We start from the raw sequence: 11,486 nt of genomic DNA, 5'->3' as shown, positions 1-11,486 counted from the left end.
TTTTAATGTTTTATTTATTTCTAGGAGAGAGAGAGAGAGAGACAGCGTGAGCAGGGGAGGGTCAGAGAGAGAGGGAGTCACAGACTGAAACAGGCTCCAGGCTCTGAGCTGGCAGTCAGCACAGAGCCCAACGCGGGGCTCGAACCCACGAACCGCGAGATCATGACCTAAGCGAAAGTCGGACGCTTAACCGACTAAGCCACCCAGGCGCCCCTCCTTTCCACTCTTCAAAAGCTGTCCTGGATATCTCTTCCTCTGCGAAGCTTTCCCTGGTACCTATGGGCAGTGCTAGAGTCACTCTTTGTGTTCTTACAGTTCCTAGTACACTGCACCCTATTTCCTGTGGGTTCCTTGAGGCTGGGAAATAGGGTTTCAGTCATCTTGATTTCTACCCGCAAGGATAAACTTGTATAGACTAAACGCAAGTCAGTTCTATTGGAGAAACTAATTGATTTTAACAAAAATTTTACACTTAAATCCAAAACCATGCTATATGCACTATGTCGCATCAGGTCATGGTGTTACCTGGCACATGTACTGAGTGTGAATGTGTACACATGTGGGTCCTGGGAGGCCTCTGAGGCCAAGGTCTCTCTGCCTCATTCTCAAAGAATTTACTGCCACGGGTCTGAGGCTGTGGCTAACAGGAATGTGGGTACTTACTTCCAGACTGCATGTGATAGTGTAAATCAACAGCAAGTGCACTGAAAGCAGCATGCAAATGTCAGACTCTGACGTTGATCTGCCACAGAAGTAACCCACATATCCTTCTACTCAAGTTAGCACTTCTGCTCTAAATGGCTCTAAATAAGTTGTGGTCCTGGCAGGAATAGAGGGAGCTAATTAAGAAGAGTTTAATAAAGGACTGTTTACAAAGTCTGAGAAGGACAAGGGCCCTGAAAGGGATGATGGGCACCCTGAGGTGGCAATAGGGGTGCAAGAAGAGGGATGGAAAGCTCTAGCTCTAGTTGTAGCTCGCCACAGGAGCTGGGGACGCTGGCAGAAGAGGCCAGAGCTTGGTGGCCTGGTGATGGGGGTAGTGGTAAGTACCCTGATCTTCCTCACCACCACCCTCCGCTCTAGGGCTAGCAGCCCCACCGGCCAAACCCACCTGGAAGCCAGAGGGCACCGGAGCCTGTTTATGCAGCCCCGCATCGGCTGCATAGGCCACGGTGGCAGGTGGGTCTGCTGAAGCCTGGGCAATGCACACCTGGCCTCCTGCACGTTAGTACGCATGTCTGCAGATGAGCAGGCACACTCCTAAGGGCCATCTGTGTCCCTTCAGAGACCTCTATGTACAAGAGTTTGCTTTTGTTCCAAGGTGGGTTCACGTAGGGATCTGAGGAATGGAGTCTTGTACAGGCTGGTCAAGGTCAGTAATTTCCCAGGAGGTCATGCTGGTTGACTAGCTGGGCAGTGCCTCTTTCATCTTCTGCATTTCCCCAGTGAATGCAGCCGGGGGCTTTGGCCTCAGTGGCTGGGAGGAGCAGGAATGGTGGGCGCAGACAGCCTCACCAAGGACATGGAGGAGGCCGAGGGATGCTGTTTAAGGAGACACCTTGGCATGCTCAGTGACCTGTAGGTATATGTGTCGGAGAATGGGCTGCTCTCTCCCCAGGCATGTTGGGGCTGAGAGTAGAGACACTATGTGGTTTAGCCAAGGGGTGTAAGCTTTGGGATCTGAGCATGAGTCCTCATTCCAAGGCTTAACATTGGGCGTGTTGCTTAACCTCTTTGAGCCTGTTTTCACAACTATAAAATGGGATCATAAATCTGACTTTGCAAGCTTTTCATAAAGGTTAGAAAGAAACACCCACATTTCCTACATACGGTAGAGAATGGCAGCTGCTGTCTGTTAAGTACTCATTTAAGCGGATCTGGACACTTGACCTTGTGCTTACTTTGGTCCATGGCCTCTCTGACACATTTTCACTTTGGATCTTCCCCAGGTAAATGACCTTGGGAGAAACTAAAGCAGCCCAAGAGTTATGAAAATGTTCAGGCCCTAAAATGGACTTGTTTTTCACTTTCCCACAAGGCATACTCACTAGGAAAAGTTGCGGAAAATTCGATGCTCAGTTTACAGTCCCAAGAACATGAAAAAGCTCCCCTGCCAGCTGAAAAAAAAAAAGAAAGAAAAAAAGGAAAAAAAAAAAGATGGATGTTATTTCTGGGAGAAGGAATTTCGTACAGTGGCTCAGGCAGGAGACGGTGAGTCAGATGTGCTAAGAGCTGGGCCAGGCTGGCCCCGCAGGTCCCCCTCATGAGTCAGTGCTGCCTGTGAGACTGAGGGAGGGCAGACAGCGGGCCCCTCAGGCCCTGGAGCCAGGTGTGGTCTGTTCGCAAAGCTGTGGCTCGGCTGNCTGTGAAGATTATCTGCTTTCAGAGGAAACCCTCAGCCTCCCTCCCCAACCTGACCACATACTCCTGCAGCCAACCCAGAGTTTTCTTCTACTACCGTTTACCTCTGGGGACCTGTTGGGGGTGGTGCATGGTCTGGCAGAGCCCGGTAGAAGTGNTAGACTGGCCTTTTTCTGTGAAGATTATCTGCTTTCAGAGGAAACCCTCAGCCTCCCTCCCCAACCTGACCACATACTCCTGCAGCCAACCCAGAGTTTTCTTCTACTACCGTTTACCTCTGGGGACCTGTTGGGGGTGGTGCATGGTCTGGCAGAGCCCGGGGTAGAAGTGAATATTCTGTTTTGGGGGCTTTTAAGGGTGAACAGTAAATGTACCTAGAGCTAGAGTCCTTCGTGCTGTCCCAGGGCACCATGCTGCAGAAAATCAGGACGCAGGAAACCAGGCATTTGAGTCATGGGAGGAAGAAAGCCTCCATGGGTGAAAAGAGGTCAGCCTTGACAAAAAGTGTGCCAGGGACTCAGTGGGCTGAGCCAGAAGCATGGGGCTTACTGGGGAGATCTGGTTTCAGTTCAGACTCTGTCCCTTACTCAGATAAACGTTGATCTTTCTGACCCTATTATTCCTGATTTGCAAAATGCGGGGATGGTTCCTATCTCACAGGGGTATGTGAGGATTAAAGGAAGATACTTTATGTAAAAGCACATCGTGATCTACAAATTTAAAAAATCAATGTAGAATATTACTACTAATGGATAGGGAAGGAAAGATCAGAGAGGTTAAGTGACTTGGCTGAGGTCACACAGCTAAGTAGAAAACCAGGACCTAAACACCAATCTCTTCTGTCTGCGATTCTCTGTTTTGGTTTCTTCCATCTTTAGGGGAAGACATGGAATGTTGTAATTAGTTGATCATTTTAAGCTCAGAGTTCTTTGTGGGTTAGCCAGGGATCTTGGCTTCTGGTTCACAGCCTCTGGACAGTAGATAGGTGTCACAGGCAGAGGGCGCTGTGGCTGTTGAAGGAGCTCTGCCCCCAGGGGTGGATTTCAGCTTTGGGTGCCCACTCCAGCTTATTTCTCCTCTCCTGACTCCTCTGTGGCAGAGTTTGCCTGTCTTCTCTCTGTCCCCTGAGCCCACTCTTCCTTCCATCACAGCATTTGTCATGACGTATTGGGCTCTTGGTTTTTGTCTGCTTCCCTCATCAGCCTGGGAGCTTCAGGGGGGCTGGGACAGATCCTGTCCTCCCACCTCTGTGGGTGGGCTCCGGAGCCAGGGCCTGGTCTTCAGGAAGTGCAGGAGCCGCCGGCCGAGCTGTGTGGAGGCTCTCTCAGCCGCTGAAGGGGCCATTGTCCACCCTAGGATACGGTCAGGAGAGGATAGCTTATGGACGATGTCCCGGGTTGGAGGTGGGAACCTTGTTCTGTACAGAAAACATCTCTCGTTATGCTTATCTGATGCATTTTTCTGGGAAGATGTAAGTGTGGGAGGACTTCATCCATGCCAGTTAGGGTTAGCTGTGTGGGTCAGGAGAGGCCCTGTCAGCTTCTTCCTGTTCTGCTGTGAAAATGAGTCCCTCATGGAGCTGAGCTTCCGACCAGCCCCTGGGTCATTTATGATCACAGCACTCAGGCAGGCAGAGTAGGGCTACCTCAGAAACTGGCTGATCCTTTCCCTCAGGACCTTCAGAGGAAGAGAAGGGGCTGAGTGGGTGGTCTTCACCCCACCCCCACTCGCATTTCAGACAGAACACCCCTGGTTTGGAATGGGAGTAGAGGCTCCATGTGACTGAAAACAGAGATCCATGAAACCACAGGTCAGAAAGGCATGGGACCAATGTAAGACCACTTATGGTGAATTCTTCTAGAACCAGGGCTAGAACTCTGGCTAGAACATTTGTCCAGCTCAAGTAGTATTGCCTCTTAATTTCTCCTGCCCTTTCATCCTTGAGGTTCCCTTCCCACTAAATGTGGGTTGGATGGATCAATGTCCAGGGGAACAGATGCTTGGGAGGGGTTTCCAGGCCACATGGATGGGGAGCCAAGCAGGCCGAGTGTGTAGAGACAGGGTGATTCCCTGGAGCCACAAGCGTTGACCCCATATTCTATCCTCAGGCTGTTTTAGTTCAGTTCTGTGCACAATGTGGGGGCTTGGAGCTGGGGGAGTAAAGTAACGGTTGGACTTATGTTTTAGAAACATCACCCTACATGGAATAGGTGTTTGGGGCAGAGAAGAGGAAAGGGCTCTTGTGGGAACATGGATGAGGAGCATGCTGTCAGGTTACTCTGCACATTGTCTGAGTGCAGCTGGCCGGCCCCCAGGTAGCTGGCCATCAGGGAAGGCCTTTCTTGGCCTGGTTTCCAGAGGCCGAGGCACAGCCAAGACCAACGTGCTGTTGCCATTTTGTCTAAAGTCACTTGTAGCTTTTAATTCCTTTTTTGAAATTTAAATTTTAGTTAGTTACCTTGTAGCTTTTAAAATGCTTCCTTTGTTTCTTCTTCCTGTATCTAAGGTCCTTCGAAACCCAGTCCTTGCCAGCTTTCCAAAACGCCTTCCTTTGCTTTGCTACATATACACTATTCCTGCACAGCATCTGCGACTGTCCCTCCAGGTTTTACACATCCCTGGAGTGAAACACATGGACAGAAGGAAGAGCAGGGATCCAAGGGACACATGTCCCTGCATTGTGCCCCGGCTGGATGGTCAGCTCCTGTAGGAAAGCTGGGTCTGTGCTTCTCCGTCAGTCCTCTAGCCTTCAGGTAGGCTGGAAGTCCATCTGGGGTTCCATAGACCATTGCCGTGGATGGGTTCAAGATGCCACTTCTGCCAGCGGTGTTCTGACTATTTCTGTAGTTCCTGTCCCGACCCAAGGCTGAGAACATAGTATGGAGTCAGCTGGTGAGTGCTGGGTGGATGGGTGATGGTTAACCTGTCCACAGTCACTGCCATCAGCAGGTTACTATACTGGAATAGACAAGTTCTTCCTTCTGCTGGCTTTCTGTATAGTGAGTTCCCTGTGTTTGGTGGCTCTCATACTTCCTAGAATAGCTAGGGGCCCACTAAGATGATACTCTTCTTCATTAATAAAGTGTAACTAGTCAGTCCTCCAATTCATCCAACAGATACTCATTGACATGGCTACCATGTGCCCATCACTCTTTTTAAGTATAGTGGATACAGTGGTGCACAAACCCACATCCCTGCCCTCATGGAGTTTACACTCCAGCAGAGTTAAGACCCATTTAGACGCTCCATGGTTCCGCAAATGTCTGCTGGCTGATTTATCCTTCTATAATGTATCAGTTTAGAAAATATTTAAAGCTCTATTGTACTCATAACCTTTCAACTATCAGGTTACGGCTCCATTTTAGGGAGAGCATTTACCCAACTACTAGATCATCAAAACTCTGCAGGGAGACTTTTCTTATTTAGAAATATCCCCCTAACATCTGTGATTCATACTGCTTGTTTCCTGTAAAGCAGAGATTCCTGCAGCAGACTGCAAGCTGGTTAGATTTGGCACAACGGATGTACATGTTCGGGATGAAGCCTCACTACCGCAAGGTCACAGCAGGGAAAAGTCATTAGCATATTCATGATTCCCGTGTCTGCTGTTTAGAGGTCTGTTGCAAAGCTAATGATATTTCAGCTTTCGTGAAACCTAACTTATCAAGGGTTCCTGTTGTTAGAAAGTAAGAATGTAGGAAATCCGAAGCCATCCTCAGATTGTTAGATACTAACATCTTCAGAAAAGGTAGGTGTTCCTAAAATTGGCAAAAGATTGCTGGGACACCAGAAATCCAAATTCATGAATTTGCTCATTGTTCTCTACTTTTCACAACTGTTAGTGTTTTGATCCTTACCGTGGAGTACAGAGGTGCAGCTATGAAATCAGGATTCTGCTTTTCATGTGTGGCTTGGGTAAACTTCCTTCTGATGTAAAGCCATTATACTTTTAATTTAATTGTTCCCCCAGGCAGCTAAGAGTGGGGAAGACATCCAAATTTCACCTCGGCTTAGTTGGCTTTGCCTGCTGGAGGTGTGAACTGTTTTGGGCCATGGTAGCAGTGAAGGGTCCAAATACCTCAGTGCTTTCCACTTCTTGATTTGAGCTGTGAGATATTTCATGAGGCTTTATATGTAACATTGGGGTCCTTTTTAAAAAGAACAAAAACATCCCCTCTTCCGCTCTCATTTTACTAGTTTGGTTTTGCCTGTGAATTACACATGCCCACCCAGGCACTGGGTGGCTTTGCTCAGAGTGGGGTCTCTGCTCCCACCCTCTGGGTGTTGGCTTGAAGCATCTCTGGCCTTCTTGCTCTTCTGTTGAGCGGGTCTCCAACATTTTGCAGCTGATGTGTTTGGAGTTAAAATGTTTACAGGCCCAGAGGAACATTAGCAACGTTGCAAATGCTTTCTATTAAGACCAAAAATGAAGCTGAATTATAACTGTGTGAATAGAAGAAGGCAAAAGGCCTTTATCCCTGTGGTCTTGAGGGCTCAGATCTTTCTGTTTTCCTTTCTATATGGCTGAAAGCAGGAGCTTAGTTCCTAATTAGGGAACTTGCTGATGTTAATGCAATTTGATGTTTACTGAGGATCAGAGCCATAAGGTAGATACAAAAGAAATTCTCTGAGAGTTCTGAGGAAAAGATGATGATCGCTGGTCAGGAGGTGAAAGAGACGTCCTGGAGGAAGTTTTGATGGTTCTGGGGGATGAGCAAGAGCCCTGCAATTAGCGGGGGGTGGGGGGTGTTGGGTGTTGGGTGTGGTTTGATGAGGAAGAAAAATTCCTGGCAGAAGACAAGGAAGGAAAGCCTGGTGTAGCTGAAGCACTGAGTAAGTGATGGTGAGCAAGTAGGACATGGGCTGAAAAAGTAGGTTGGGCTGAGATGGTAGGAAGGTCTACAAATGAATGTATGTGTTTGTAATGGTCTTCAGAATTTTGTAGGGGAGCCTGCATTTCGAAAGGCTAATTTGTTGGCTGTCTCTAGAAGCTGTTGCCACACAACTTAGCTGTGTGTTGGGACCTGGAGTACAGAGGGCCTGCTAGGCCCAGCGTCCGGGGGTCCCCGCCGGGACACCAAGGTTGGGCCTGCCTGGCCCGTTGAGTCCACTTGCATTGAGAAATTTCTACCGTAACAAAATCTGAAGGGCATTCTTCAGTGTGTGACGTTGGGCAAGCTCCCAAAAGGGTAAGATAGCCAGACTAAGCCAGTGCTGTGGGTAGAATGTATTCAGAACCATTTAACAATACAGACATCTTTGTAGTTTCCTGTGATGTGGAGGTACGGCTTGTAACACAGACGTGGCTGCAAGCCCTCCTGGCTCGTGGTGTCTGAAGGCCTTTGCTTGCATGTTTTTTTATCCAGATTTGCCACATCTCGGAGTGGGAGTCTGCCTGCACAACTGACTGCAGTCGTTTGTAGACTGCAGTTTGCCTGGGTCTCCCCTAGAGTCCTGTTCTTCCATCGTATTTGGGCAAATGTAGGAAGGAGCAGAAAGGCGTATAGGACAGACAGAGAGATGCCCTGGTCATCCGACGCTCACCAAGAACCTCTCAGCTTCGGCTGCCAGAAGAACTCCTAGAACATGTGCCGGGGCCCTGGGGCAATGCTACCCTCTCTGCAGACAGCGATGAAGCCGATCCTGCTCCTGGGTCCAACACCTCGGTGGGCTGCTTGCTGCAGAGCTGAGTTGAGTGGGCTGCCGGCCTCATCGCTCTTAGGCCATAAACACTCGACGGCCATGTCGTTTGCATTTCCACACCAACAGCAGCCTATTTACTGAGCACTCACCCCAAGTGTAAGGTTTATCTTATAGGTTCCAGGTTATGTACCAGTAGGTGGAGCCATGGATGGTCCCGGTGTATGTTCAGACTGACTGATTTCAACCCATGTTTTATTTGGTTTGGTTAAACTTCCAGATGCGTTGTGATTAAATCAGAAACAGATCATGGCACTATTTGTACAGGAAAAGTGCCTGTGTGGGATTTTTATGTTCTAACCTGCTTGTAAATAGCAATGTGGGGAAAGGTAGCCATTCTCTCCATGATCTAATTAAGCATGACGTAGTGGAAAGGTCACTGGAGGAGGGGCCCAGAGTCCTGGGTTCTCGCCCCACTGTCACTCATTTGCTACGTGACCTTGAATGGTTCTCTTTTCATCTACATGTTTCAGTGCTTTGTAGAACAGGATGGTGAGACGAGAGGGGCTCTGCGGTCCCCTCCAACAGCACTCAGCATTCGCTCCTGAGATGACCTCAGAAACAGCAAGAGGGCATCTTTAGGGCACTTCCTTCCCAGAGGCTCTGATTGGAGGTGGTGGTCAGATGAGCCTGGTGTCAAGTACTCCAGCCAGACCACGTTAGAAAATGTCGCCCCACTGCCAGTTCTGGAAAGCACCATCTGACAATCACATGTGTAAAGCAACCCAAGCCTTCTTTCTTTCTTTCTTTTTTTTTTTTTTTGTTTTAGAGAGGGAAGTGAGACTATTCCAACTTTATGTTTTGTAAATGAAGAAGAGTAGAGAGAACTATTTAACAAGTACAACCAGTAATTATAAACTGCACTCCAGGTCTCTACTAGCCATTTAAAGGAGGATGACAGGGAATAGGAAGAAAAAGGGAAGGCAGTTAAGAAGAGAGAAGCATATAGCAAGGGAGGAGGAGGGAAACAGCCCCAGTTCGATCAACAGATGTTTGCTGTGAACAGAGGAGATGCATTTTCATAGAGCAGCATTACAGCTGTGAATGTGATCCCATTCACAGTTTTTTTGAGGACATCAATCCAAGAAGTATAGTTTCCTCTTGGGCCAGGGGCCACCCTCTGTTGGCACACAGTTCCTGAAGGAGTGGGTCCATTTTACTTCTGACTGAGGTCTGTCAGACCTCCAGCCTGGCTGTAGGGGAACTCTGACAATACTTGTCACCTCTGGGCAAGTCATCATGGCTCAGGGAGCTGGGTGAACACAGAAGCCGCTGTTGGTGCTTCCTCTGTAAAGGTCTGGAAAGGGTGATGTTAAAAATTACTGCTGTGCTCTGGGGCACCTGGATGGCTCCGTAAGTTAAGTGTCTGACTTCAGCTCAGGTCATGATCTCATGGTTCGTGGATTTGAGCCCCGCATCAGGCTCTGTGCTGCCAGCTCAGAGCCTGGAGCCTCCTTCGGATTCTGTGTCTCTGTCTGTTTCTGGCCCTCCCCCACTCACCTATCTCTCTCTCTCAAAAATGAATAAACATTAAAAAAAATAAAAAAATTCTTGCTCTGTTTTATAGTAGAGAAACTGGCAAGCGCTTGTTTGCTAGGTGGTCAAGTTAACATCACTAAGGATAAGCTGTGTTGATAGAATGTACCCTCATGTCATGTGATGAGGACAATTCACCTAATGGTATTTTTTTTTTCTCCAGAACCCACAGCCCCAGTCTAATTAGGAGTNTCTCTGTCTGTTTCTGGCCCTCCCCCACTCACCTATCTCTCTCTCTCAAAAATGAATAAACATTAAAAAAAATAAAAAAATTCTTGCTCTGTTTTATAGTAGAGAAACTGGCAAGCGCTTGTTTGCTAGGTGGTCAAGTTAACATCACTAAGGATAAGCTGTGTTGATAGAATGTACCCTCATGTCATGTGATGAGGACAATTCACCTAATGGTATTTTTTTTTTTCTCCAGAACCCACAGTCCCAGTCTAATTAGGAGCTAAACATCAGACAAGCCCAAATTGAAAGGCAATCTACAGAATACCTAACCAGACCTCCTAAAAGCAGTCAAGGTCATGAAAAACAAGGAAAGTCTGAGGAACTGTCACCAGAACAGCTTAAGTTAGGAGATATGAAGCCCAAGTACAATGTGGTACCCTGGGCTAAATCCTGGAATAGAAAAAAAAAAAAGACAGTGGAAAAACTAGCGAAAGCAGAAGAAAAGTTGGGATTTAGTTAATACTAACCAACCAATATTGGTTTCTTAGTTTTGACAAAGGTACTGTAGAAACAAGACATTAATAATCTGGGGAGCTGGTGAGCTCTCTGTACCACCCTTGCAACTTCTCTGCAAATTTAAGATTGTTTTAAAATAAAAAAGTTTATTAAAAAATACAGAACACCAAGTTGGAGCTCTGTGGCACCTGGCTCTGCTCCTGTGGCTTCCTACCCCTTCCGTCTCTTCTTATGGGACCACGAGGAGTCTCCTTTCTGTAGAAGGCCATTAGCTAGATTCCATGATTTAGAGTATCTGGCCAGTCTGCTTTTAGAAACATTCTGCTTCTTATTTTCTTAGGAAACTGATGTGAAATGTCTCCTTAGAAAGATCTCCTATATAAGCTTTATGATTAAATGTTTTACCAAGCTGGTTTGGGGTGGGCTAAGTGTCCATGAAATCAGGAACAGAAATCAGAATTTGTCCTTGGAATTCTTGGTTGTCAGAATCAGGTGCCCACATGAATCTATTTAGCCTTTCCTGAAGATGAGAAGAGCAAAGATCAGAGAGACAGACTTTCTAAAACAATTGACACTTTTTTTTTGAGAGAGAGCAGCAAGAATGAGTGAGCAGGAGAGGGGCAGAGAGAGGGGGAGAGAATCTTAAGCAGGCTCCATGCCCAGTGTGGAGCCTGATATGAGGCTCATCTCACAAACTGTGAGATCATGACCTGAGCCAAAATCAAGAGTCGGACACTTAATGGACTGAGCCACCCAGGTGCCCTGACAACTGACAGTTCTTCATGGAGCATACACTGCAGGCTCAGCCCTCTGGCGGGTGGCTGAGAGGACTTAACCTCACAAGGTGGAGACAAGTCATTGTAGCCCATGACAAGATCACTGAGCATGGTGTCTGTGGTGTCTAGAGTCACCAGGTCACCAGGCCCTGTCCCTGTGGTGCTGCTGTGGGCTGAAGGGGGCATGTGGTAGGTTTATCTTTCCATACAGCTCTGACCCTGCTTGCAGATAACTGAACCCAGCGATGATCCTGGGTCCCGGATGGGTTTAAGTGTGAAGAAACAGCCGTTGGAGCTGGTGTGAGGCTGGCAGGGGTGGGTGAGAACTGTTAGAGGCCCAGATTCTTTTATGCAGGAAAGCAGCCTTGAGTGAGCTAGCCAGGGACGGATGCACATGGCCGGCCAGGCCCGCTCTCGGGGGTTCAA

The sequence above is a fragment of the Crocuta crocuta genome, unplaced genomic scaffold, assembly GCF_008692635.1.
Source record: "Crocuta crocuta isolate KB4526 unplaced genomic scaffold, BGI_CrCroc_1.0 scaffold129, whole genome shotgun sequence".
NCBI lineage: Eukaryota > Metazoa > Chordata > Mammalia > Carnivora > Hyaenidae > Crocuta > Crocuta crocuta.
Note: the sequence above shows the minus strand (reverse complement) of the source record.